This window comes from Garra rufa, chromosome 1, assembly GCF_049309525.1.
Source record: "Garra rufa chromosome 1, GarRuf1.0, whole genome shotgun sequence".
Lineage (NCBI taxonomy): Eukaryota > Metazoa > Chordata > Actinopteri > Cypriniformes > Cyprinidae > Garra > Garra rufa.
The window spans coordinates 87061698-87085983 of NC_133361.1; the positions used below are offsets into that span (position 1 = coordinate 87061698).

General features: G+C 47.8%; 37 non-coding genes across 37 annotated transcripts; 18 read left to right on the plus strand and 19 right to left on the minus strand.

The window, feature by feature from the left end:
• Nucleotides 1-229: 229 nt before the first annotated feature.
• Nucleotides 230-301, plus strand: trnag-ucc (transfer RNA glycine (anticodon UCC)). Its single transcript has one exon. It is a non-coding gene; the product is annotated as a tRNA-Gly (tRNA).
• A 103-nt stretch (nucleotides 302-404) lies between these two features.
• On the minus strand, nucleotides 405-476 carry trnad-guc (transfer RNA aspartic acid (anticodon GUC)). Its single transcript has one exon. It is a non-coding gene; the product is annotated as a tRNA-Asp (tRNA).
• Nucleotides 477-1045: 569 nt separating this feature from the next.
• trnag-gcc (transfer RNA glycine (anticodon GCC)) lies at nucleotides 1046-1116 on the minus strand. Its single transcript has one exon. It is a non-coding gene; the product is annotated as a tRNA-Gly (tRNA).
• Nucleotides 1117-1515: 399 nt separating this feature from the next.
• On the plus strand, nucleotides 1516-1631 carry LOC141287690 (U5 spliceosomal RNA). Its single transcript, XR_012339515.1, has one exon. It is a non-coding gene; the product is annotated as a U5 spliceosomal RNA (small nuclear RNA).
• A 505-nt stretch (nucleotides 1632-2136) lies between these two features.
• On the plus strand, nucleotides 2137-2208 carry trnag-ucc (transfer RNA glycine (anticodon UCC)). Its single transcript has one exon. It is a non-coding gene; the product is annotated as a tRNA-Gly (tRNA).
• A 744-nt stretch (nucleotides 2209-2952) lies between these two features.
• Nucleotides 2953-3023, minus strand: trnag-gcc (transfer RNA glycine (anticodon GCC)). Its single transcript has one exon. It is a non-coding gene; the product is annotated as a tRNA-Gly (tRNA).
• A 399-nt stretch (nucleotides 3024-3422) lies between these two features.
• LOC141287698 (U5 spliceosomal RNA) lies at nucleotides 3423-3538 on the plus strand. The gene has a single exon (XR_012339516.1). It is a non-coding gene; the product is annotated as a U5 spliceosomal RNA (small nuclear RNA).
• Nucleotides 3539-4043: 505 nt separating this feature from the next.
• trnag-ucc (transfer RNA glycine (anticodon UCC)) lies at nucleotides 4044-4115 on the plus strand. The gene has a single exon. It is a non-coding gene; the product is annotated as a tRNA-Gly (tRNA).
• A 103-nt stretch (nucleotides 4116-4218) lies between these two features.
• On the minus strand, nucleotides 4219-4290 carry trnad-guc (transfer RNA aspartic acid (anticodon GUC)). Its single transcript has one exon. It is a non-coding gene; the product is annotated as a tRNA-Asp (tRNA).
• A 569-nt stretch (nucleotides 4291-4859) lies between these two features.
• trnag-gcc (transfer RNA glycine (anticodon GCC)) lies at nucleotides 4860-4930 on the minus strand. Its single transcript has one exon. It is a non-coding gene; the product is annotated as a tRNA-Gly (tRNA).
• A 399-nt stretch (nucleotides 4931-5329) lies between these two features.
• LOC141287705 (U5 spliceosomal RNA) lies at nucleotides 5330-5445 on the plus strand. Its single transcript, XR_012339517.1, has one exon. It is a non-coding gene; the product is annotated as a U5 spliceosomal RNA (small nuclear RNA).
• Nucleotides 5446-5950: 505 nt separating this feature from the next.
• Nucleotides 5951-6022, plus strand: trnag-ucc (transfer RNA glycine (anticodon UCC)). The gene has a single exon. It is a non-coding gene; the product is annotated as a tRNA-Gly (tRNA).
• Nucleotides 6023-6125: 103 nt separating this feature from the next.
• trnad-guc (transfer RNA aspartic acid (anticodon GUC)) lies at nucleotides 6126-6197 on the minus strand. Its single transcript has one exon. It is a non-coding gene; the product is annotated as a tRNA-Asp (tRNA).
• A 569-nt stretch (nucleotides 6198-6766) lies between these two features.
• trnag-gcc (transfer RNA glycine (anticodon GCC)) lies at nucleotides 6767-6837 on the minus strand. Its single transcript has one exon. It is a non-coding gene; the product is annotated as a tRNA-Gly (tRNA).
• A 399-nt stretch (nucleotides 6838-7236) lies between these two features.
• Nucleotides 7237-7352, plus strand: LOC141288701 (U5 spliceosomal RNA). Its single transcript, XR_012339723.1, has one exon. It is a non-coding gene; the product is annotated as a U5 spliceosomal RNA (small nuclear RNA).
• A 505-nt stretch (nucleotides 7353-7857) lies between these two features.
• trnag-ucc (transfer RNA glycine (anticodon UCC)) lies at nucleotides 7858-7929 on the plus strand. The gene has a single exon. It is a non-coding gene; the product is annotated as a tRNA-Gly (tRNA).
• A 103-nt stretch (nucleotides 7930-8032) lies between these two features.
• trnad-auc (transfer RNA aspartic acid (anticodon AUC)) lies at nucleotides 8033-8104 on the minus strand. Its single transcript has one exon. It is a non-coding gene; the product is annotated as a tRNA-Asp (tRNA).
• Nucleotides 8105-9143: 1039 nt separating this feature from the next.
• Nucleotides 9144-9259, plus strand: LOC141287713 (U5 spliceosomal RNA). The gene has a single exon (XR_012339518.1). It is a non-coding gene; the product is annotated as a U5 spliceosomal RNA (small nuclear RNA).
• Nucleotides 9260-9939: 680 nt separating this feature from the next.
• On the minus strand, nucleotides 9940-10011 carry trnad-guc (transfer RNA aspartic acid (anticodon GUC)). Its single transcript has one exon. It is a non-coding gene; the product is annotated as a tRNA-Asp (tRNA).
• A 569-nt stretch (nucleotides 10012-10580) lies between these two features.
• On the minus strand, nucleotides 10581-10651 carry trnag-gcc (transfer RNA glycine (anticodon GCC)). Its single transcript has one exon. It is a non-coding gene; the product is annotated as a tRNA-Gly (tRNA).
• A 399-nt stretch (nucleotides 10652-11050) lies between these two features.
• On the plus strand, nucleotides 11051-11166 carry LOC141287721 (U5 spliceosomal RNA). The gene has a single exon (XR_012339519.1). It is a non-coding gene; the product is annotated as a U5 spliceosomal RNA (small nuclear RNA).
• A 680-nt stretch (nucleotides 11167-11846) lies between these two features.
• trnad-guc (transfer RNA aspartic acid (anticodon GUC)) lies at nucleotides 11847-11918 on the minus strand. Its single transcript has one exon. It is a non-coding gene; the product is annotated as a tRNA-Asp (tRNA).
• Nucleotides 11919-12956: 1038 nt separating this feature from the next.
• On the plus strand, nucleotides 12957-13072 carry LOC141287736 (U5 spliceosomal RNA). Its single transcript, XR_012339521.1, has one exon. It is a non-coding gene; the product is annotated as a U5 spliceosomal RNA (small nuclear RNA).
• Nucleotides 13073-13752: 680 nt separating this feature from the next.
• trnad-guc (transfer RNA aspartic acid (anticodon GUC)) lies at nucleotides 13753-13824 on the minus strand. Its single transcript has one exon. It is a non-coding gene; the product is annotated as a tRNA-Asp (tRNA).
• A 1039-nt stretch (nucleotides 13825-14863) lies between these two features.
• On the plus strand, nucleotides 14864-14979 carry LOC141287744 (U5 spliceosomal RNA). Its single transcript, XR_012339522.1, has one exon. It is a non-coding gene; the product is annotated as a U5 spliceosomal RNA (small nuclear RNA).
• Nucleotides 14980-15659: 680 nt separating this feature from the next.
• Nucleotides 15660-15731, minus strand: trnad-guc (transfer RNA aspartic acid (anticodon GUC)). Its single transcript has one exon. It is a non-coding gene; the product is annotated as a tRNA-Asp (tRNA).
• Nucleotides 15732-16300: 569 nt separating this feature from the next.
• trnag-gcc (transfer RNA glycine (anticodon GCC)) lies at nucleotides 16301-16371 on the minus strand. Its single transcript has one exon. It is a non-coding gene; the product is annotated as a tRNA-Gly (tRNA).
• A 399-nt stretch (nucleotides 16372-16770) lies between these two features.
• LOC141287751 (U5 spliceosomal RNA) lies at nucleotides 16771-16886 on the plus strand. Its single transcript, XR_012339523.1, has one exon. It is a non-coding gene; the product is annotated as a U5 spliceosomal RNA (small nuclear RNA).
• A 680-nt stretch (nucleotides 16887-17566) lies between these two features.
• Nucleotides 17567-17638, minus strand: trnad-guc (transfer RNA aspartic acid (anticodon GUC)). Its single transcript has one exon. It is a non-coding gene; the product is annotated as a tRNA-Asp (tRNA).
• Nucleotides 17639-18677: 1039 nt separating this feature from the next.
• LOC141286822 (U5 spliceosomal RNA) lies at nucleotides 18678-18793 on the plus strand. The gene has a single exon (XR_012339358.1). It is a non-coding gene; the product is annotated as a U5 spliceosomal RNA (small nuclear RNA).
• Nucleotides 18794-19473: 680 nt separating this feature from the next.
• Nucleotides 19474-19545, minus strand: trnad-guc (transfer RNA aspartic acid (anticodon GUC)). The gene has a single exon. It is a non-coding gene; the product is annotated as a tRNA-Asp (tRNA).
• Nucleotides 19546-20584: 1039 nt separating this feature from the next.
• LOC141287759 (U5 spliceosomal RNA) lies at nucleotides 20585-20700 on the plus strand. The gene has a single exon (XR_012339524.1). It is a non-coding gene; the product is annotated as a U5 spliceosomal RNA (small nuclear RNA).
• Nucleotides 20701-21380: 680 nt separating this feature from the next.
• Nucleotides 21381-21452, minus strand: trnad-guc (transfer RNA aspartic acid (anticodon GUC)). The gene has a single exon. It is a non-coding gene; the product is annotated as a tRNA-Asp (tRNA).
• Nucleotides 21453-22020: 568 nt separating this feature from the next.
• On the minus strand, nucleotides 22021-22091 carry trnag-gcc (transfer RNA glycine (anticodon GCC)). The gene has a single exon. It is a non-coding gene; the product is annotated as a tRNA-Gly (tRNA).
• Nucleotides 22092-22490: 399 nt separating this feature from the next.
• On the plus strand, nucleotides 22491-22606 carry LOC141288708 (U5 spliceosomal RNA). Its single transcript, XR_012339725.1, has one exon. It is a non-coding gene; the product is annotated as a U5 spliceosomal RNA (small nuclear RNA).
• A 505-nt stretch (nucleotides 22607-23111) lies between these two features.
• trnag-ucc (transfer RNA glycine (anticodon UCC)) lies at nucleotides 23112-23183 on the plus strand. Its single transcript has one exon. It is a non-coding gene; the product is annotated as a tRNA-Gly (tRNA).
• Nucleotides 23184-23286: 103 nt separating this feature from the next.
• Nucleotides 23287-23358, minus strand: trnad-guc (transfer RNA aspartic acid (anticodon GUC)). Its single transcript has one exon. It is a non-coding gene; the product is annotated as a tRNA-Asp (tRNA).
• Between the last annotated feature and the right edge of the window lie 928 nt (nucleotides 23359-24286).

Here is a 24286-nt window from a genome sequence, read left to right on the forward strand (position 1 = left end):
CACCAGCCAATGGGCGGTGGAACGAAGCGCGCCTCACCACGTTCTGTACTTGCGGCCTTTGCGCTTTCTGGGTCGCAGCTCCAGATTTCTTTAGCCCGCATGGAAAGACAGCACTCTCTCGTACATGACGGGATACAAACAAAGATGGCTTCAGCTCCTTTTGCCCTATCAGTGACTTGTGCATTTCAAGCATTCTTTTGAGATGGCTAAAAGCTGGAGTCGGGAACTTGCGTTGGTGGTATAGTGGTGAGCATAGCTGCCTTCCAAGCAGTTGACCCGGGTTCGATTCCCGGCCAACGCATTTGTTTTGGCTCTGGCTGACGTTGAAGCAGAACTCCTTCTGTGACCTCTGTCAGCACCAAAATCTTTTGGATGAGTCGTTCAGCAGCAGCAAAGAGCTGGGTCTCCCCGTCGGGGAATCGAACCCCGGTCTTCCGCGTGACAGGCGGAGATACTGTCCACTATACTAACGAGGAGCTGTACCCGCTGTGCTTCGCCCCCAGCCGACTTGACTTCACCGACATCAGCATAAGGAGCCACTACTCCATGAAAAAAACAAATCAACCTGCCTTGATCTTATTGAGTCTCCCAATATCTTGAATGCTACACATTACAGGGGGTCCTCATTTGGACCACTTTACTATTATTACTATTTTTTTTTACTTTTCATAATGGGAACATGAAAAAAAGGATGGGAAATCTTGTGGCAGTAACATCGCATTTACGTGGATCATATCACCCACTGCTAGAATTCTACCACTGAACCACCAATGCTCGGAAAGGAGGGAGAACGTTTGGAATTAACACCGCATTTACGAGTATATTGCCCACTGCTAAACTTCGTCAACCTATAGATAAAGTGAACAAGTTTTATAGGCATTTGACGAATATAGACGGACTAATGAGTTTCTGAAAAGATTCGGCAGGGAACGGGGGTTGGTCGGTATGCAAAGGTTGGAGCTCCTTCAAGTAAATCAGGCTTCATTTTAAAGAACCTTACACACATGCAAGCACACACACAACTTAATTAAAAGCACTCCGTTCCTGCATTGGCCGGGAATCGGACCCGGGTCTCCCGCGTGGCAGGCGAGAATTCTACCACTGAACCACCAATGCTCGGCTGGGAGACTTTCGGCCTTCACATTGCCCTGGATTTAGTAATGGTGCGTAACTGTTACACGTCAAATCCAGGTAAAGGGGGGTTGGGTCAATATGCAAAGTTTGGAGCTCCTTCTAGCAAATCAGGCTTGGCCTTCAAGGCTCATTTTAAAGAATCCCACACACATGCAAACACACACCCCTTACTTAAAAGAACTCTGTTCCTGCATTTGCCCGGGAATCAGAGCCAGGCCTCCTGTGTGGCAGGCGAGAATGGATGATGGAAGAGACTTTTTAACTTTTACTCCTCCCATTTGGAGTGAGGGGGAGATGAAAATCTTATCGGCACCCTAGATTACCCTTTGTGAGTATAGTGGTTTACCACAGGGAGCGCACATGCTCAAGCGCATGGGCACACAACTCGAGTTTCTCTTCATAGACGCATAAATCTTTCGCCTTTTACTAAAGATTTCCGTGGAGGGGAACCTTTCCGAGTGACCTGTATTTTTGGGTGCTCTGCTCACAGCAGAGCTGCACTGCAGTTTCAATAGCAGACTAAATCTGACCACACACCAATGTGCATTGGAGCAAAGCGTGCATTCTCGTGGACCGTGTTTGCAGCCTTTGCGCTTCCTGTGTCGCAACTTCACATTTTTTTTCAGCCGGCATGGAAAGACAGCACTCTCATGACATGATGGGATCCAAACCTTGGGCTTCAGCTACTTTGGCCCTGTCAGTGACTTATGTACTTCCAGCATTCTTTTCTGCTCACAACAGAGCTGTATTGGAGTGTCAAGAGTAAAACTGGCCACCAGCCAATGGGCGGTGGAACGAAGCGCGCCTCACCACGTTCTGTACTTGCGGCCTTTGCGCTTTCTGCGTCGCAGCTCCAGATTTCTTTAGCCCGCATGGAAAGACAGCACTCTCTCGTACATGACGGGATACAAACAAAGATGGCTTCAGCTCCTTTTGCCCTATCAGTGACTTGTGCATTTCAAGCATTCTTTTCAGATGGCTAAAAGCTGGAGTCGGGAACTTGCGTTGGTGGTATAGTGGTGAGCATAGCTGCCTTCCAAGCAGTTGACCCGGGTTCGATTCCCGGCCAACGCATTTGTTTTGTCTCTGGCTGACGTTGAAGCAGAACTCCTTCTGTGACCTCTGTCAGCACCAAAATCTTTTGGATGAGTCGTTCAGCAGCAGCAAAGAGCTGGGTCTCCCCGTCGGGGAATCGAACCCCGGTCTTCCACGTGACAGGCGGAGATACTGTCCACTATACTAACGAGGAGCTGTACCCGCTGTGCTTCGCCCCCAGCCGACTTGACTTCACCGACATCAGCATAAGGAGCCACTACTCCATGAAAAAAACAAATCAACCTGCCTTGATCTTATTGAGTCTCCCAATATCTTGAATGCTACACATTACAGGGGGTCCTCATTTGGACCACTTTACTATTATTACTATTTTTTTTTACTTTTCATAATGGGAACATGAAAAAAAGGATGGGAAATCTTGTGGCAGTAACATCGCATTTACGTGGATCATATCGCCCACTGCTAGAATTCTACCACTGAACCACCAATGCTCGGAAAGGAGGGAGAACGTTTGGAATTAACACCGCATTTACGAGTATATTGCCCACTGCTAAACTTCGTCAACCTATAGATAAAGTGAACAAGTTTTATAGGCATTTGACGAATATAGACGGACTAATGAGTTTCTGAAAAGATTCGGCAGGGAACGGGGGTTGGTCGGTATGCAAAGGTTGGAGCTCCTTCAAGTAAATCAGGCTTCATTTTAAAGAACCTTACACACATGCAAGCACACACACAACTTAATTAAAAGCACTCCGTTCCTGCATTGGCCGGGAATCGGACCCGGGTCTCCCGCGTGGCAGGCGAGAATTCTACCACTGAACCACCAATGCTCGGCTGGGAGACTTTCGGCCTTCACATTGCCCTGGATTTAGTAATGGTGCGTAACTGTTACACGTCAAATCCAGGTAAAGGGGGGTTGGGTCAATATGCAAAGTTTGGAGCTCCTTCTAGCAAATCAGGCTTGGCCTTCAAGGCTCATTTTAAAGAATCCCACACACATGCAAACACACACCCCTTACTTAAAAGAACTCTGTTCCTGCATTTGCCCGGGAATCAGAGCCAGGCCTCCTGTGTGGCAGGCGAGAATGGATGATGGAAGAGACTTTTTAACTTTTACTCCTCCCATTTGGAGTGAGGGGGAGATGAAAATCTTATCGGCACCCTAGATTACCCTTTGTGAGTATAGTGGTTTACCACAGGGAGCGCACATGCTCAAGCGCACGGGCACACAACTCGAGTTTCTCTTCATAGACGCATAAATCTTTCGCCTTTTACTAAAGATTTCCGTGGAGGGGAACCTTTCCGAGTGACCTGTATTTTTGGGTGCTCTGCTCACAGCAGAGCTGCACTGCAGTTTCAATAGCAGACTAAATCTGACCACACACCAATGTGCATTGGAGCAAAGCGTGCATTCTCGTGGACCGTGTTTGCAGCCTTTGCGCTTCCTGTGTCGCAACTTCACATTTTTTTTCAGCCAGCATGGAAAGACAGCACTCTCATGACATGATGGGATCCAAACCTTGGGCTTCAGCTACTTTGGCCCTGTCAGTGACTTATGTACTTCCAGCATTCTTTTCTGCTCACAACAGAGCTGTATTGGAGTGTCAAGAGTAAAACTGGCCACCAGCCAATGGGCGGTGGAACGAAGCGCGCCTCACCACGTTCTGTACTTGCGGCCTTTGCGCTTTCTGCGTCGCAGCTCCAGATTTCTTTAGCCCGCATGGAAAGACAGCACTCTCTCGTACATGACGGGATACAAACAAAGATGGCTTCAGCTCCTTTTGCCCTATCAGTGACTTGTGCATTTCAAGCATTCTTTTGAGATGGCTAAAAGCTGGAGTCGGGAACTTGCGTTGGTGGTATAGTGGTGAGCATAGCTGCCTTCCAAGCAGTTGACCCGGGTTCGATTCCCGGCCAACGCATTTGTTTTGGCTCTGGCTGACGTTGAAGCAGAACTCCTTCTGTGACCTCTGTCAGCACCAAAATCTTTTGGATGAGTCGTTCAGCAGCAGCAAAGAGCTGGGTCTCCCCGTCGGGGAATCGAACCCCGGTCTTCCGCGTGACAGGCGGAGATACTGTCCACTATACTAACGAGGAGCTGTACCCGCTGTGCTTCGCCCCCAGCCGACTTGACTTCACCGACATCAGCATAAGGAGCCACTACTCCATGAAAAAAACAAATCAACCTGCCTTGATCTTATTGAGTCTCCCAATATCTTGAATGCTACACATTACAGGGGGTCCTCATTTGGACCACTTTACTATTATTACTATTTTTTTTTACTTTTCATAATGGGAACATGAAAAAAAGGATGGGAAATCATGTGGCAGTAACATCGCATTTACGTGGATCATATCGCCCACTGCTAGAATTCTACCACTGAACCACCAATGCTCGGAAAGGAGGGAGAACGTTTGGAATTAACACCGCATTTACGAGTATATTGCCCACTGCTAAACTTCGTCAACCTATAGATAAAGTGAACAAGTTTTATAGGCATTTGACGAATATAGACGGACTAATGAGTTTCTGAAAAGATTCGGCAGGGAACGGGGGTTGGTCGGTATGCAAAGGTTGGAGCTCCTTCAAGTAAATCAGGCTTCATTTTAAAGAACCTTACACACATGCAAGCACACACACAACTTAATTAAAAGCACTCCGTTCCTGCATTGGCCGGGAATCGGACCCGGGTCTCCCGCGTGGCAGGCGAGAATTCTACCACTGAACCACCAATGCTCGGCTGGGAGAACTTCGGCCTTCACATTGCCCTGGATTTAGTAATGGTGCGTAACTGTTACATGTCAAATCCAGGTAAAGGGGGGTTGGGTCAATATGCAAAGTTTGGAGCTCCTTCTAGCAAATCAGGCTTGGCCTTCAAGGCTCATTTTAAAGAATCCCACACACATGCAAACACACACCCCTTACTTAAAAGAACTCTGTTCCTGCATTTGCCCGGGAATCAGAGCCAGGCCTCCTGTGTGGCAGGCGAGAATGGATGATGGAAGAGACTTTTTAACTTTTACTCCTCCCATTTGGAGTGAGGGGGAGACGAAAATCTTATCGGCACCCTAGATTACCCTTTGTGAGTATAGTGGTTTACCACAGGGAGCGCACATGCTCAAGCGCATGGGCACACAACTCGAGTTTCTCTTCATAGACGCATAAATCTTTCGCCTTTTACTAAAGATTTCCGTGGAGGGGAACCTTTCCGAGTGACCTGTATTTTTGGGTGCTCTGCTCACAGCAGAGCTGCACTGCAGTTTCAATAGCAGACTAAATCTGACCACACACCAATGTGCATTGGAGCAAAGCGTGCATTCTCGTGGACCGTGTTTGCAGCCTTTGCGCTTCCTGTGTCGCAACTTCACATTTTTTTTCAGCCAGCATGGAAAGACAGCACTCTCATGACATGATGGGATCCAAACCTTGGGCTTCAGCTACTTTGGCCCTGTCAGTGACTTATGTACTTCCAGCATTCTTTTCTGCTCACAACAGAGCTGTATTGGAGTGTCAAGAGTAAAACTGGCCACCAGCCAATGGGCGGTGGAACGAAGCGCGCCTCACCACGTTCTGTACTTGCGGCCTTTGCGCTTTCTGCGTCGCAGCTCCAGATTTCTTTAGCCCGCATGGAAAGACAGCACTCTCTCGTACATGACGGGATACAAACAAAGATGGCTTCAGCTCCTTTTGCCCTATCAGTGACTTGTGCATTTCAAGCATTCTTTTCAGATGGCTAAAAGCTGGAGTCGGGAACTTGCGTTGGTGGTATAGTGGTGAGCATAGCTGCCTTCCAAGCAGTTGACCCGGGTTCGATTCCCGGCCAACGCATTTGTTTTGGCTCTGGCTGACGTTTAAGCAGAACTCCTTCTGTGACCTCTGTCAGCACCAAAATCTTTTGGATGAGTCGTTCAGCAGCAGCAAAGAGCTGGGTCTCCCCGTCGGGGAATCGAACCCCGGTCTTCCGCGTGACAGGCGGAGATACTGTCCACTATACTAACGAGGAGCTGTACCCGCTGTGCTTCGCCCCCAGCCGACTTGACTTCACCGACATCAGCATAAGGAGCCACTACTCCATGAAAAAAACAAATCAACCTGCCTTGATCTTATTGAGTCTCCCAATATCTTGAATGCTACACATTACAGGGGGTCCTCATTTGGACCACTTTACTATTATTACTATTTTTTTTTACTTTTCATAATGGGAACATGAAAAAAAGGATGGGAAATCTTGTGGCAGTAACATCGCATTTACGTGGATCATATCGCCCACTGCTAGAATTCTACCACTGAACCACCAATGCTCGGAAAGGAGGGAGAACGTTTGGAATTAACACCGCATTTACGAGTATATTGCCCACTGCTAAACTTCGTCAACCTATAGATAAAGTGAACAAGTTTTATAGGCATTTGACGAATATAGACGGACTAATGAGTTTCTGAAAAGATTCGGCAGGGAACGGGGGTTGGTCGGTATGCAAAGGTTGGAGCTCCTTCAAGTAAATCAGGCTTCATTTTAAAGAACCTTACACACATGCAAGCACACACACAACTTAATTAAAAGCACTCCGTTCCTGCATTGGCCGGGAATCGGACCCGGGTCTCCCGCGTGGCAGGCGAGAATTCTACCACTGAACCACCAATGCTCGGCTGGGAGACTTTCGGCCTTCACATTGCCCTGGATTTAGTAATGGTGCGTAACTGTTACACGTCAAATCCAGGTAAAGGGGGGTTGGGTCAATATGCAAAGTTTGGAGCTCCTTCTAGCAAATCAGGCTTGGCCTTCAAGGCTCATTTTAAAGAATCCCACACACATGCAAACACACACCCCTTACTTAAAAGAACTCTGTTCCTGCATTTGCCCGGGAATCAGAGCCAGGCCTCCTGTGTGGCAGGCGAGAATGGATGATGGAAGAGACTTTTTAACTTTTACTCCTCCCATTTGGAGTGAGGGGGAGACGAAAATCTTATCGGCACCCTAGATTACCCTTTGTGAGTATAGTGGTTTACCACAGGGAGCGCACATGCTCAAGCGCATGGGCACACAACTCGAGTTTCTCTTCATAGACGCATAAATCTTTCGCCTTTTACTAAAGATTTCCGTGGAGGGGAACCTTTCTGAGTGACCTGTATTTTTGGGTGCTCTGCTCACAGCAAAGCTGCACTGCAGTTTCAATAGCAGACTAAATCTGACCACACACCAATGTGCATTGGAGCAAAGCGTGCTTTCTCGTGGACCGTGTTTGCAGCCTTTGCGCTTCCTGTGTCGCAACTTCACATTTTTTTTCAGCCAGCATGGAAAGACAGCACTCTCATGACATGATGGGATCCAAACCTTGGGCTTCAGCTACTTTGGCCCTGTCAGTGACTTATGTACTTCCAGCATTCTTTTCAGCTCACAACAGAGCTGTATTGGAGTGTCAAGAGTAAAACTGGCCACCAGCCAATGGGCGGTGGAACGAAGCGCGCCTCACCACGTTCTGTACTTGCGGCCTTTGCGCTTTCTGCGTCGCAGCTCCAGATTTCTTTAGCCCGCATGGAAAGACAGCACTCTCTCGTACATGACGGGATACAAACAAAGATGGCTTCAGCTCCTTTTGCCCTATCAGTGACTTGTGCATTTCAAGCATTCTTTTGAGATGGCTAAAAGCTGGAGTCGGGAACTTGCGTTGGTGGTATAGTGGTGAGCATAGCTGCCTTCCAAGCAGTTGACCCGGGTTCGATTCCCGGCCAACGCATTTGTTTTGGCTCTGGCTGACGTTGAAGCAGAACTCCTTCTGTGACCTCTGTCAGCACCAAAATCTTTTGGATGAGTCGTTCAGCAGCAGCAAAGAGCTGGGTCTCCCCGTCGGGGAATCGAACCCCGGTCTTCCGCGTGATAGGCGGAGATACTGTCCACTATACTAACGAGGAGCTGTACCCGCTGTGCTTCGCCCCCAGCCGACTTGACTTCACCGACATCAGCATAAGGAGCCACTACTCCATGAAAAAAACAAATCAACCTGCCTTGATCTTATTGAGTCTCCCAATATCTTGAATGCTACACATTACAGGGGGTCCTCATTTGGACCACTTTACTATTATTACTATTTTTTTTTACTTTTCATAATGGGAACATGAAAAAAAGGATGGGAAATCATGTGGCAGTAACATCGCATTTACGTGGATCATATCGCCCACTGCTAGAATTCTACCACTGTACCACCAATGCTCGGAAAGGAGGGAGAACGTTTGGAATTAACACCGCATTTACGAGTATATTGCCCACTGCTAAACTTCGTCAACCTATAGATAAAGTGAACAAGTTTTATAGGCATTTGACGAATATAGACGGACTAATGAGTTTCTGAAAAGATTCGGCAGGGAACGGGGGTTGGTCGGTATGCAAAGGTTGGAGCTCCTTCAAGTAAATCAGGCTTCATTTTAAAGAACCTTACACACATGCAAGCACACACACAACTTAATTAAAAGCACTCCGTTCCTGCATTGGCCGGGAATCGGACCCGGGTCTCCCACGTGGCAGGCGAGAATTCTACCACTGAACCACCAATGCTCGGCTGGGAGAACTTCGGCCTTCACATTGCCCTGGATTTAGTAATGGTGCGTAACTGTTACACGTCAAATCCAGGTAAAGGGGGGTTGGGTCAATATGCAAAGTTTGGAGCTCCTTCTAGCAAATCAGGCTTGGCCTTCAAGGCTCATTTTAAAGAATCCCACACACATGCAAACACACACCCCTTACTTAAAAGAACTCTGTTCCTGCATTTGCCCGGGAATCAGAGCCAGGCCTCCTGTGTGGCAGGCGAGAATGGATGATGGAAGAGACTTTTTAACTTTTACTCCTCCCATTTGGAGTGAGGGGGAGATGAAAATCTTATCGGCACCCTAGATTACCCTTTGTGAGTATAGTGGTTTACCACAGGGAGCGCACATGCTCAAGCGCATGGGCACACAACTCGAGTTTCTCTTCATAGACGCATAAATCTTTCGCCTTTTACTAAAGATTTCCGTGGAGGGGAACCTTTCCGAGTGACCTGTATTTTTGGGTGCTCTGCTCACAGCAGAGCTGCACTGCAGTTTCAATAGCAGACTAAATCTGACCACACACCAATGTGCATTGGAGCAAAGCGTGCTTTCTCGTGGACCGTGTTTGCAGCCTTTGCGCTTCCTGTGTCGCAACTTCACATTTTTTTTCAGCCAGCATGGAAAGACAGCACTCTCATGACATGATGGGATCCAAACCTTGGGCTTCAGCTACTTTGGCCCTGTCAGTGACTTATGTACTTCCAGCATTCTTTTCTGCTCACAACAGAGCTGTATTGGAGTGTCAAGAGTAAAACTGGCCACCAGCCAATGGGCGGTGGAACGAAGCGCGCCTCACCACGTTCTGTACTTGCGGCCTTTGCGCTTTCTGGGTCGCAGCTCCAGATTTCTTTAGCCCGCATGGAAAGACAGCACTCTCTCGTACATGACGGGATACAAACAAAGATGGCTTCAGCTCCTTTTGCCCTATCAGTGACTTGTGCATTTCAAGCATTCTTTTCAGATGGCTAAAAGCTGGAGTCGGGAACTTGCGTTGGTGGTATAGTGGTGAGCATAGCTGTCTTCCAAGCAGTTGACCCGGGTTCGATTCCCGGCCAACGCATTTGTTTTGGCTCTGGCTGACGTTGAAGCAGAACTCCTTCTGTGACCTCTGTCAGCACCAAAATCTTTTGGATGAGTCGTTCAGCAGCAGCAAAGAGCTGGGTCTCCCCGTCGGGGAATCGAACCCCGGTCTTCCGCGTGACAGGCGGAGATACTGTCCACTATACTAACGAGGAGCTGTACCCGCTGTGCTTCGCCCCCAGCCGACTTGACTTCACCGACATCAGCATAAGGAGCCACTACTCCATGAAAAAAACAAATCAACCTGCCTTGATCTTATTGAGTCTCCCAATATCTTGAATGCTACACATTACAGGGGGTCCTCATTTGGACCACTTTACTATTATTACTATTTTTTTTTACTTTACATAATGGGAACATGAAAAAAAGGATGGGAAATCTTGTGGCAGTAACATCGCATTTACGTGGATCATATCGCCCACTGCTAGAATTCTACCACTGAACCACCAATGCTCGGAAAGGAGGGAGAACGTTTGGAATTAACACCGCATTTACGAGTATATTGCCCACTGCTAAACTTCGTCAACCTATAGATAAAGTGAACAAGTTTTATAGGCATTTGACGAATATAGACGGACTAATGAGTTTCTGAAAAGATTCGGCAGGGAACGGGGGTTGGTCGGTATGCAAAGGTTGGAGCTCCTTCAAGTAAATCAGGCTTCATTTTAAAGAACCTTACACACATGCAAGCACACACACAACTTAATTAAAAGCACTCCGTTCCTGCATTGGCCGGGAATCGGACCCGGGTCTCCCGCGTGGCAGGCGAGAATTCTACCACTGAACCACCAATGCTCGGCTGGGAGACTTTCGGCCTTCACATTGCCCTGGATTTAGTAATGGTGCGTAACTGTTACACGTCAAATCCAGGTAAAGGGGGGTTGGGTCAATATGCAAAGTTTGGAGCTCCTTCTAGCAAATCAGGCTTGGCCTTCAAGGCTCATTTTAAAGAATCCCACACACATGCAAACACACACCCCTTACTTAAAAGAACTCTGTTCCTGCATTTGCCCGGGAATCAGAGCCAGGCCTCCTGTGTGGCAGGCGAGAATGGATGATGGAAGAGACTTTTTAACTTTTACTCCTCCCATTTGGAGTGAGGGGGAGATGAAAATCTTATCGGCACCCTAGATTACCCTTTGTGAGTATAGTGGTTTACCACAGGGAGCGCACATGCTCAAGCGCATGGGCACACAACTCGAGTTTCTCTTCATAGACGCATAAATCTTTCGCCTTTTACTAAAGATTTCCGTGGAGGGGAACCTTTCCGAGTGACCTGTATTTTTGGGTGCTCTGCTCACAGCAGAGCTGCACTGCAGTTTCAATAGCAGACTAAATCTGACCACACACCAATGTGCATTGGAGCAAAGCGTGCATTCTCGTGGACCGTGTTTGCAGCCTTTGCGCTTCCTGTGTCGCAACTTGACATTTTTTTTCAGCCAGCATGGAAAGACAGCACTCTCATGACATGATGGGATCCAAACCTTGGGCTTCAGCTACTTTGGCCCTGTCAGTGACTTATGTACTTCCAGCATTCTTTTCTGCTCACAACAGAGCTGTATTGGAGTGTCAAGAGTAAAACTGGCCACCAGCCAATGGGCGGTGGAACGAAGCGCGCCTCACCACGTTCTGTACTTGCGGCCTTTGCGCTTTCTGGGTCGCAGCTCCAGATTTCTTTAGCCCGCATGGAAAGACAGCACTCTCTCGTACATGACGGGATACAAACAAAGATGGCTTCAGCTCCTTTTGCCCTATCAGTGACTTGTGCATTTCAAGCATTCTTTTCAGATGGCTAAAAGCTGGAGTCGGGAACTTGCGTTGGTGTTATAGTGGTGAGCATAGCTGTCTTCCAAGCAGTTGACCCGGGTTCGATTCCCGGCCACCGCATTTGTTTTGGCTCTGGCTGACGTTGAAGCAGAACTCCTTCTGTGACCTCTGTCAGCACCAAAATCTTTTGGATGAGTCGTTCAGCAGCAGCAAAGAGCTGGGTCTCCCCGTCGGGGAATCGAACCCCGGTCTTCCGCGTGACAGGCGGAGATACTGTCCACTATACTAACGAGGAGCTGTACCCGCTGTGCTTCGCCTCCAGCCGACTTGACTTCACCGACATCAGCATAAGGAGCCACTACTCCATGAAAAAAACAAATCAACCTGCCTTGATCTTATTGAGTCTCCCAATATCTTGAATGCTACACATTACAGGGGGTCCTCATTTGGACCACTTTACTATTATTACTATTTTTTTTACTTTTCATAATGGGAACATGAAAAAAAGGATGGGAAATCTTGTGGCAGTAACATCGCATTTACGTGGATCATATCGCCCACTGCTAGAATTCTACCACTGAACCACCAATGCTCGGAAAGGAGGGAGAACGTTTGGAATTAACACCGCATTTACGAGTATATTGCCCACTGCTAAACTTCGTCAACCTATAGATAAAGTGAACAAGTTTTATAGGCATTTGACGAATATAGACGGACTAATGAGTTTCTGAAAAGATTCGGCAGGGAACGGGGGTTGGTCGGTATGCAAAGGTTGGAGCTCCTTCAAGTAAATCAGGCTTCATTTTAAAGAACCTTACACACATGCAAGCACACACACAACTTAATTAAAAGCACTCCGTTCCTGCATTGGCCGGGAATCGGACCCGGGTCTCCCGCGTGGCAGACGAGAATTCTACCACTGAACCACCAATGCTCGGCTGGGAGACTTTCGGCCTTCACATTGCCCTGGATTTAGTAATGGTGCGTAACTGTTACACGTCAAATCCAGGTAAAGGGGGGTTGGGTCAATATGCAAAGTTTGGAGCTCCTTCTAGCAAATCAGGCTTGGCCTTCAAGGCTCATTTTAAAGAATCCCACACACATGCAAACACACACCCCTTACTTAAAAGAACTCTGTTCCTGCATTTGCCCGGGAATCAGAGCCAGGCCTCCTGTGTGGCAGGCGAGAATGGATGATGGAAGAGACTTTTTAACTTTTACTCCTCCCATTTGGAGTGAGGGGGAGATGAAAATCTTATCGGCACCCTAGATTACCCTTTGTGAGTATAGTGGTTTACCACAGGGAGCGCACATGCTCAAGCGCATGGGCACACAACTCGAGTTTCTCTTCATAGACGCATAAATCTTTCGCCTTTTACTAAAGATTTCCGTGGAGGGGAACCTTTCCGAGTGACCTGTATTTTTGGGTGCTCTGCTCACAGCAGAGCTGCACTGCAGTTTCAATAGCAGACTAAATCTGACCACACACCAATGTGCATTGGAGCAAAGCGTGCTTTCTCGTGGACCGTGTTTGCAGCCTTTGCGCTTCCTGTGTCGCAACTTGACATTTTTTTTCAGCCAGCATGGAAAGACAGCACTCTCATGACATGATGGGATCCAAACCTTGGGCTTCAGCTACTTTGGCCCTGTCAGTGACTTATGTACTTCCAGCATTCTTTTCTGCTCACAACAGAGCTGTATTGGAGTGTCAAGAGTAAAACTGGCCACCAGCCAATGGGCGGTGGAACGAAGCGCGCCTCACCACGTTCTGTACTTGCGGCCTTTGCGCTTTCTGGGTCGCAGCTCCAGATTTCTTTAGCCCGCATGGAAAGACAGCACTCTCTCGTACATGACGGGATACAAACAAAGATGGCTTCAGCTCCTTTTGCCCTATCAGTGACTTGTGCATTTCAAGCATTCTTTTCAGATGGCTAAAAGCTGGAGTCGGGAACTTGCGTTGGTGTTATAGTGGTGAGCATAGCTGTCTTCCAAGCAGTTGACCCGGGTTCGATTCCCGGCCACCGCATTTGTTTTGGCTCTGGCTGACGTTGAAGCAGAACTCCTTCTGTGACCTCTGTCAGCACCAAAATCTTTTGGATGAGTCGTTCAGCAGCAGCAAAGAGCTGGGTCTCCCCGTCGGGGAATCGAACCCCGGTCTTCCGCGTGACAGGCGGAGATACTGTCCACTATACTAACGAGGAGCTGTACCCGCTGTGCTTCGCCTCCAGCCGACCTGACTTCACCGACATCAGCATAAGGAGCCACTACTCCATGAAAAAAACAAATCAACCTGCCTTGATCTTATTGAGTCTCCCAATATCTTGAATGCTACACATTACAGGGGGTCCTCATTTGGACCACTTTACTATTATTACTATTTTTTTTTACTTTTCATAATGGGAACATGAAAAAAAGGATGGGAAATCTTGTGGCAGTAACATCGCATTTACGTGGATCATATCGCCCACTGCTAGAATTCTACCACTGAACCACCAATGCTCGGAAAGGAGGGAGAACGTTTGGAATTAACACCGCATTTACGAGTATATTGCCCACTGCTAAACTTCGTCAACCTATAGATAAAGTGAACAAGTTTTATAGGCATTTGACGAATATAGACGGACTAATGAGTTTCTGAAAAGATTCGGCAGGGAACGGGGGTTGGTCGGTATGCAAAGGTTGGAGCTCCTTCAAGTAAATCAGGCTTCATTTTAAAGAACCTTACACACATGCAAGCACACACACAACTTAATTAAAAGCACTCCGTTCCTGCATTGGCCGGGAATCGGACCCGGGTCTCCCGCGTGGCAGACGAGAATTCTACCACTGAACCACCAATGCTCGGCTGGGAGACTTTCGGCCTTCACATTGCCCTGGATTTAGTAATGGTGCGTAACTGTTACACGTCAAATCCAGGTAAAGGGGGGTTGGGTCAATATGCAAAGTTTGGAGCTCCTTCTAGCAAATCAGGCTTGGCCTTCAAGGCTCATTTTAAAGAATCCCACACACATGCAAACACACACCCCTTACTTAAAAGAACTCTGTTCCTGCATTTGCCCGGGAATCAGAGCCAGGCCTCCTGTGTGGCAGGCGAGAATGGATGATGGAAGAGACTTTTTAACTTTTACTCCTCCCATTTGGAGTGAGGGGGAGATGAAAATCTTATCGGCACCCTAGATTACCCTTTGTGAGTATAGTGGTTTACCACAGGGAGCGCACATGCTCAAGCGCATGGGCACACAACTCGAGTTTCTCTTCATAGACGCATAAATCTTTCGCCTTTTACTAAAGATTTCCGTGGAGGGGAACCTTTCCGAGTGACCTGTATTTTTGGGTGCTCTGCTCACAGCAGAGCTGCACTGCAGTTTCAATAGCAGACTAAATCTGACCACACACCAATGTGCATTGGAGCAAAGCGTGCATTCTCGTGGACCGTGTTTGCAGCCTTTGCGCTTCCTGTGTCGCAACTTGACATTTTTTTTCAGCCAGCATGGAAAGACAGCACTCTCATGACATGATGGGATCCAAACCTTGGGCTTCAGCTACTTTGGCCCTGTCAGTGACTTATGTACTTCCAGCATTCTTTTCTGCTCACAACAGAGCTGTATTGGAGTGTCAAGAGTAAAACTGGCCACCAGCCAATGGGCGGTGGAACGAAGCGCGCCTCACCACGTTCTGTACTTGCGGCCTTTGCGCTTTCTGCGTCGCAGCTCCAGATTTCTTTAGCCCGCATGGAAAGACAGCACTCTCTCGTACATGACGGGATACAAACAAAGATGGCTTCAGCTCCTTTTGCCCTATCAGTGACTTGTGCATTTCAAGCATTCTTTTCAGATGGCTAAAAGCTAGAGTCGGGAACTTGCGTTGGTGGTATAGTGGTGAGCATAGCTGTCTTCCAAGCAGTTGACCCGGGTTCGATTCCTGGCCAACGCATTTGTTTTGGCTCTGGCTGACGTTGAAGCAGAACTCCTTCTGTGACCTCTGTCAGCACCAAAATCTTTTGGATGAGTCGTTCAGAAGCAGCAAAGAGCTGGGTCTCCCCGTCGGGGAATCGAACCCCGGTCTTCCGCGTGACAGGCGGAGATACTGTCCACTATACTAACGAGGAGCTGTACCCGCTGTGCTTCGCCCCCAGCCGACTTGACTTCACCGACATCAGCATAAGGAGCCACTACTCCATGAAAAAAACAAATCAACCTGCCTTGATCTTATTGAGTCTCCCAATATCTTGAATGCTACACATTACAGGGGGTCCTCATTTGGACCACTTTACTATTATTACTATTTTTTTTTACTTTTCATAATGGGAACATGAAAAAAAGGATGGGAAATCTTGTGGCAGTAACATCGCATTTACGTGGATCATATCGCCCACTGCTAGAATTCTACCACTGAACCACCAATGCTCGGAAAGGAGGGAGAACGTTTGGAATTAACACCGCATTTACGAGTATATTGCCCACTGCTAAACTTCGTCAACCTATAGATAAAGTGAACAAGTTTTATAGGCATTTGACGAATATAGACGGACTAATGAGTTTCTGAAAAGATTCGGCAGGGAACGGGGGTTGGTCGGTATGCAAAGGTTGGAGCTCCTTCAAGTAAATCAGGCTTCATTTTAAAGAACCTTACACACATGCAAGCACACACACAACTTAATTAAAAGCACTCCGTTCCTGCATTGGCCGGGAATCGGACCCGGGTCTCCCGCGTGGCAGGCGAGAATTCTACCACTGAACCACCAATGCTCGGCTGGGAGACTTTCGGCCTTCACATTGCCCTGGATTTAGTAATGGTGCGTAACTGTTACACGTCAAATCCAGGTAAAGGGGGGTTGGGTCAATATGCAAAGTTTGGAGCTCCTTCTAGCAAATCAGGCTTGGCCTTCAAGGCTCATTTTAAAGAATCCCACACACATGCAAACACACACCCCTTACTTAAAAGAACTCTGTTCCTGCATTTGCCCGGGAATCAGAGCCAGGCCTCCTGTGTGGCAGGCGAGAATGGATGATGGAAGAGACTTTTTAACTTTTACTCCTCCCATTTGGAGTGAGGGGGAGATGAAAATCTTATCGGCACCCTAGATTACCCTTTGTGAGTATAGTGGTTTACCACAGGGAGCGCACATGCTCAAGCGCATGGGCACACAACTCGAGTTTCTCTTCATAGACGCATAAATCTTTCGCCTTTTACTAAAGATTTCCGTGGAGGGGAACCTTTCCGAGTGACCTGTATTTTTGGGTGCTCTGCTCACAGCAGAGCTGCACTGCAGTTTCAATAGCAGACTAAATCTGACCACACACCAATGTGCATTGGAGCAAAGCGTGCTTTCTCGTGGACCGTGTTTGCAGCCTTTGCGCTTCCTGTGTCGCAACTTCACATTTTTTTTCAGCCAGCATGGAAAGACAGCACTCTCATGACATGATGGGATCCAAACCTTGGGCTTCAGCTACTTTGGCCCTGTCAGTGACTTATGTACTTCCAGCATTCTTTTCTGCTCACAACAGAGCTGTATTGGAGTGTCAAGAGTAAAACTGGCCACCAGCCAATGGGCGGTGGAACGAAGCGCGCCTCACCACGTTCTGTACTTGCGGCCTTTGCGCTTTCTGGGTCGCAGCTCCAGATTTCTTTAGCCCGCATGGAAAGACAGCACTCTCTCGTACATGACGGGATACAAACAAAGATGGCTTCAGCTCCTTTTGCCCTATCAGTGACTTGTGCATTTCAAGCATTCTTTTCAGATGGCTAAAAGCTGGAGTCGGGAACTTGCGTTGGTGGTATAGTGGTGAGCATAGCTGTCTTCCAAGCAGTTGACCCGGGTTCGATTCCCGGCCACCGCATTTGTTTTGGCTCTGGCTGACGTTGAAGCAGAACTCCTTCTGTGACCTCTGTCAGCACCAAAATCTTTTGGATGAGTCGTTCAGCAGCAGCAAAGAGCTGGGTCTCCCCGTCGGGGAATCGAACCCCGGTCTTCCGCGTGACAGGCGGAGATACTGTCCACTATACTAACGAGGAGCTGTACCCGCTGTGCTTCGCCCCCAGCCGACTTGACTTCACCGACATCAGCATAAGGAGCCACTACTCCATGAAAAAAACAAATCAACCTGCCTTGATCTTATTGAGTCTCCCAATATCTTGAATGCTACACATTACAGGGGGTCCTCATTTGGACCACTTTACTATTATTACTATTTTTTTTTACTTTTCATAATGGGAACATGAAAAAAAGGATGGGAAATCTTGTGGCAGTAACATCGCATTTACGTGGATCATATCGCCCACTGCTAGAATTCTACCACTGAACCACCAATGCTCGGAAAGGAGGGAGAACGTTTGGAATTAACACCGCATTTACGAGTATATTGCCCACTGCTAAACTTCGTCAACCTATAGATAAAGTGAACAAGTTTTATAGGCATTTGACGAATATAGACGGACTAATGAGTTTCTGAAAAGATTCGGCAGGGAACGGGGGTTGGTCGGTATGCAAAGGTTGGAGCTCCTTCAAGTAAATCAGGCTTCATTTTAAAGAACCTTACACACATGCAAGCACACACACAACTTAATTAAAAGCACTCCGTTCCTGCATTGGCCGGGAATCGGACCCAGGTCTCCCGCGTGGCAGGCGAGAATTCTACCACTGAACCACCAATGCTCGGCTGGGAGACTTTCGGCCTTCACATTGCCCTGGATTTAGTAATGGTGCGTAACTGTTACACGTCAAATCCAGGTAAAGGGGGGTTGGGTCAATATGCAAAGTTTGGAGCTCCTTCTAGCAAATCAGGCTTGGCCTTCAAGGCTCATTTTAAAGAATCCCACACACATGCAAACACACACCCCTTACTTAAAAGAACTCTGTTCCTGCATTTGCCCGGGAATCAGAGCCAGGCCTCCTGTGTGGCAGGCGAGAATGGATGATGGAAGAGACTTTTTAACTTTTACTCCTCCCATTTGGAGTGAGGGGGAGATGAAAATCTTATCGGCACCCTAGATTACCCTTTGTGAGTATAGTGGTTTACCACAGGGAGCGCACATGCTCAAGCGCATGGGCACACAACTCGAGTTTCTCTTCATAGACGCATAAATCTTTCGCCTTTTACTAAAGATTTCCGTGGAGAGGAACCTTTCCGAGTGACCTGTATTTTTGGGTGCTCTGCTCACAGCAGAGCTGCACTGCAGTTTCAATAGCAGACTAAATCTGACCACACACCAATGTGCATTGGAGCAAAGCGTGCATTCTCGTGGACCGTGTTTGCAGCCTTTGCGCTTCCTGTGTCGCAACTTCACATTTTTTTTCAGCCAGCATGGAAAGACAGCACTCTCATGACATGATGGGATCCAAACCTTGGGCTTCAGCTACTTTGGCCCTGTCAGTGACTTATGTACTTCCAGCATTCTTTTCTGCTCACAACAGAGCTGTATTGGAGTGTCAAGAGTAAAACTGGCCACCAGCCAATGGGCGGTGGAACGAAGCGCGCCTCACCACGTTCTGTACTTGCGGCCTTTGCGCTTTCTGCGTCGCAGCTCCAGATTTCTTTAGCCCGCATGGAAAGACAGCACTCTCTCGTACATGACGGGATACAAACAAAGATGGCTTCAGCTCCTTTTGCCCTATCAGTGACTTGTGCATTTCAAGCATTCTTTTCAGATGGCTAAAAGCTGGAGTCGGGAACTTGCGTTGGTGGTATAGTGGTGAGCATTGCTGTCTTCCAAGCAGTTGACCCGGGTTCGATTCCCGGCCTACGCATTTGTTTTGGCTCTGGCTGACGTTGAAGCAGAACTCCTTCTGTGACCTCTGTCAGCACCAAAATCTTTTGGATGAGTCGTTCAGCAGCAGCAAAGAGCTGGGTCTCCCCGTCGGGGAATCGAACCCCGGTCTTCCGCGTGACAGGCGGAGATACTGTCCACTATACTAACGAGGAGCTGTACCCGCTGTGCTTCGCCCCCAGCCGACTTGACTTCACCGACATCAGCATAAGGAGCCACTACTCCATGAAAAAAACAAATCAACCTGCCTTGATCTTATTGAGTCTCCCAATATCTTGAATGCTACACATTACAGGGGGTCCTCATTTGGACCGCTTTACTATTATTACTATTTTTTTTTACTTTTCATAATGGGAACATGAAAAAAAGGATGGGAAATCATGTGGCAGTAACATCGCATTTACGTGGATCATATCGCCCACTGCTAGAATTCTACCACTGAACCACCAATGCTCGGAAAGGAGGGAGAACGTTTGGAATTAACACCGCATTTACGAGTATATTGCCCACTGCTAAACTTCGTCAACCTATAGATAAAGTGAACAAGTTTTATAGGCATTTGACGAATATAGACGGACTAATGAGTTTCTGAAATGATTCGGCAGGGAACGGGGGTTGGTCGGTATGCAAAGGTTGGAGCTCCTTCAATTAAATCAGGCTTCATTTTAAAGAACCTTACACACATGCAAGCACACACACAACTTAATTAAAAGCACTCCGTTCCTGCATTGGCCGGGAATCGGACCCGGGTCTCCCGCGTGGCAGGCGAGAATACTACCACTGAACCACCAATGCTCGGCTGGGAGGCTTTCGGCCTTCACATTGCCCTGTATTTAGTAATGGTGCGTAACTGTTACACGTCAAATCCAGGTAAAGGGGGGTTGGGTCAATATGCAAAGTTTGGAGCTCCTTCTAGCAAATCAGGCTTGGCCTTCAAGGCTCATTTTAAAGAATCCCACACACATGCAAACACACACCCCTTACTTAAAAGAACTCTGTTCCTGCATTTGCCCGGGAATCAGAGCCAGGCCTCCTGTGTGGCAGGCGAGAATGGATGATGGAAGAGACTTTTTAACTTTTACTCCTCCCATTTGGAGTGAGGGGGAGATGAAAATCTTATCGGCACCCTAGATTACCCTTTGTGAGTATAGTGGTTTACCACAGGGAGCGCACATGCTCAAGCGCATGGGCACACAACTCGAGTTTCTCTTCATAGACGCATAAATCTTTCGCCTTTTACTAAAGATTTCCGTGGAGGGGAACCTTTCCGAGTGACCTGTATTTTTGGGTGCTCTGCTCACAGCAGAGCTGCACTGCAGTTTCAATAGCAGACTAAATCTGACCACACACCAATGTGCATTGGAGCAAAGCGTGCTTTCTCGTGGACCGTGTTTGCAGCCTTTGCGCTTCCTGTGTCGCAACTTCACATTTTTTTTCAGCCAGCATGGAAAGACAGCACTCTCATGACATGATGGGATCCAAACCTTGGGCTTCAGCTACTTTGGCCCTGTCAGTGACTTATGTACTTCCAGCATTCTTTTCTGCTCACAACAGAGCTGTATTGGAGTGTCAAGAGTAAAACTGGCCACCAGCCAATGGGCGGTGGAACGAAGCGCGCCTCACCACGTTCTGTACTTGCGGCCTTTGCGCTTTCTGGGTCGCAGCTCCAGATTTCTTTAGCCCGCATGGAAAGACAGCACTCTCTCGTACATGACGGGATACAAACAAAGATGGCTTCAGCTCCTTTTGCCCTATCAGTGACTTGTGCATTTCAAGCATTCTTTTCAGATGGCTAAAAGCTGGAGTCGGGAACTTGCGTTGGTGGTATAGTGGTGAGCATAGCTGTCTTCCAAGCAGTTGACCCGGGTTCGATTCCCGGCCACCGCATTTGTTTTGGCTCTGGCTGACGTTGAAGCAGAACTCCTTCTGTGACCTCTGTCAGCACCAAAATCTTTTGGATGAGTCGTTCAGCAGCAGCAAAGAGCTGGGTCTCCCCGTCGGGGAATCGAACCCCGGTCTTCCGCGTGACAGGCGGAGATACTGTCCACTATACTAACGAGGAGCTGTACCCGCTGTGCTTCGCCCCCAGCCGACTTGACTTCACCGACATCAGCATAAGGAGCCACTACTCCATGAAAAAAACAAATCAACCTGCCTTGATCTTATTGAGTCTCCCAATATCTTGAATGCTACACATTACAGGGGGTCCTCATTTGGACCACTTTACTATTATTACTATTTTTTTTTCTTTTCATAATGGGAACATGAAAAAAAGGATGGGAAATCTTGTGGCAGTAACATCGCATTTACGTGGATCATATCGCCCACTGCTAGAATTCTACCACTGAACCACCAATGCTCGGAAAGGAGGGAGAACGTTTGGAATTAACACCGCATTTACGAGTATATTGCCCACTGCTAAACTTCGTCAACCTATAGATAAAGTGAACAAGTTTTATAGGCATTTGACGAATATAGACGGACTAATGAGTTTCTGAAAAGATTCGGCAGGGAACGGGGGTTGGTCGGTATGCAAAGGTTGGAGCTCCTTCAAGTAAATCAGGCTTCATTTTAAAGAACCTTACACACATGCAAGCACACACACAACTTAATTAAAAGCACTCCGTTCCTGCATTGGCCGGGAATCGGACCCGGGTCTCCCGCGTGGCAGGCGAGAATTCTACCACTGAACCACCAATGCTCGGCTGGGAGACTTTCGGCCTTCACATTGCCCTGGATTTAGTAATGGTGCGTAACTGTTACACGTCAAATCCAGGTAAAGGGGGGTTGGGTCAATATGCAAAGTTTGGAGCTCCTTCTAGCAAATCAGGCTTGGCCTTCAAGGCTCATTTTAAAGAATCCCACACACATGCAAACACACACCCCTTACTTAAAAGAACTCTGTTCCTGCATTTGCCCGGGAATCAGAGCCAGGCCTCCTGTGTGGCAGGCGAGAATGGATGATGGAAGAGACTTTTTAACTTTTACTCCTCCCATTTGGAGTGAGGGGGAGACGAAAATCTTATCGGCACCCTAGATTACCCTTTGTGAGTATAGTGGTTTACCACAGGGAGCGCACATGCTCAAGCGCATGGGCACACAACTCGAGTTTCTCTTCATAGACGCATAAATCTTTCGCCTTTTACTAAAGATTTCCGTGGAGGGGAACCTTTCTGAGTGACCTGTATTTTTGGGTGCTCTGCTCACAGCAAAGCTGCACTGCAGTTTCAATAGCAGACTAAATCTGACCACACACCAATGTGCATTGGAGCAAAGCGTGCTTTCTCGTGGACCGTGTTTGCAGCCTTTGCGCTTCCTGTGTCACAACTTCACATTTTTTTTCAGCCAGCATGGAAAGACAGCACTCTCATGACATGATGGGATCCAAACCTTGGGCTTCAGCTACTTTGGCCCTGTCAGTGACTTATGTACTTCCAGCATTCTTTTCAGCTCACAACAGAGCTGTATTGGAGTGTCAAGAGTAAAACTGGCCACCAGCCAATGGGCGGTGGAACGAAGCGCGCCTCACCACGTTCTGTACTTGCGGCCTTTGCGCTTTCTGCGTCGCAGCTCCAGATTTCTTTAGCCCGCATGGAAAGACAGCACTCTCTCGTACATGACGGGATACAAACAAAGATGGCTTCAGCTCCTTTTGCCCTATCAGTGACTTGTGCATTTCAAGCATTCTTTTGAGATGGCTAAAAGCTGGAGTTGGGAACTTGCGTTGGTGGTATAGTGGTGAGCATAGCTGCCTTCCAAGCAGTTGACCCGGGTTCGATTCCCGGCCAACGCATTTGTTTTGGCTCTGGCTGACGTTGAAGCAGAACTCCTTCTGTGACCTCTGTCAGCACCAAAATCTTTTGGATGAGTCGTTCAGCAGCAGCAAAGAGCTGGGTCTCCCCGTCGGGGAATCGAACCCCGGTCTTCCGCGTGACAGGCGGAGATACTGTCCACTATACTAACGAGGAGCTGTACCCGCTGTGCTTCGCCCCCAGCCGACTTGACTTCACCGACATCAGCATAAGGAGCCACTACTCCATGAAAAAAACAAATCAACCTGCCTTGATCTTATTGAGTCTCCCAATATCTTGAATGCTACACATTACAGGGGGTCCTCATTTGGACCACTTTACTATTATTACTATTTTTTTTTACTTTTCATAATGGGAACATGAAAAAAAGGATGGGAAATCATGTGGCAGTAACATCGCATTTACGTGGATCATATCGCCCACTGCTAGAATTCTACCACTGAACCACCAATGCTCGGAAAGGAGGGAGAACGTTTGGAATTAACACCGCATTTACGAGTATATTGCCCACTGCTAAACTTCGTCAACCTATAGATAAAGTGAACAAGTTTTATAGGCATTTGACGAATATAGACGGACTAATGAGTTTCTGAAAAGATTCGGCAGGGAACGGGGGTTGGTCGGTATGCAAAGGTTGGAGCTCCTTCAAGTAAATCAGGCTTCATTTTAAAGAACCTTACACACATGCAAGCACACACACAACTTAATTAAAAGCACTCCGTTCCTGCATTGGCCGGGAATCGGACCCGGGTCTCCCGCGTGGCAGGCGAGAATACTACCACTGAACCACCAATGCTCGGCTGGGAGACTTTCGGCCTTCACATTGCCCTGGATTTAGTAATGGTGCGTAACTGTTACACGTCAAATCCAGGTAAAGGGGGGTTGGGTCAATATGCAAAGTTTGGAGCTCCTTCTAGCAAATCAGGCTTGGCCTTCAAGGCTCATTTTAAAGAATCCCACACACATGCAAACACACACCCCTTACTTAAAAGAACTCTGTTCCTGCATTTGCCCGGGAATCAGAGCCAGGCCTCCTGTGTGGCAGGCGAGAATGGATGATGGAAGAGACTTTTTAACTTTTACT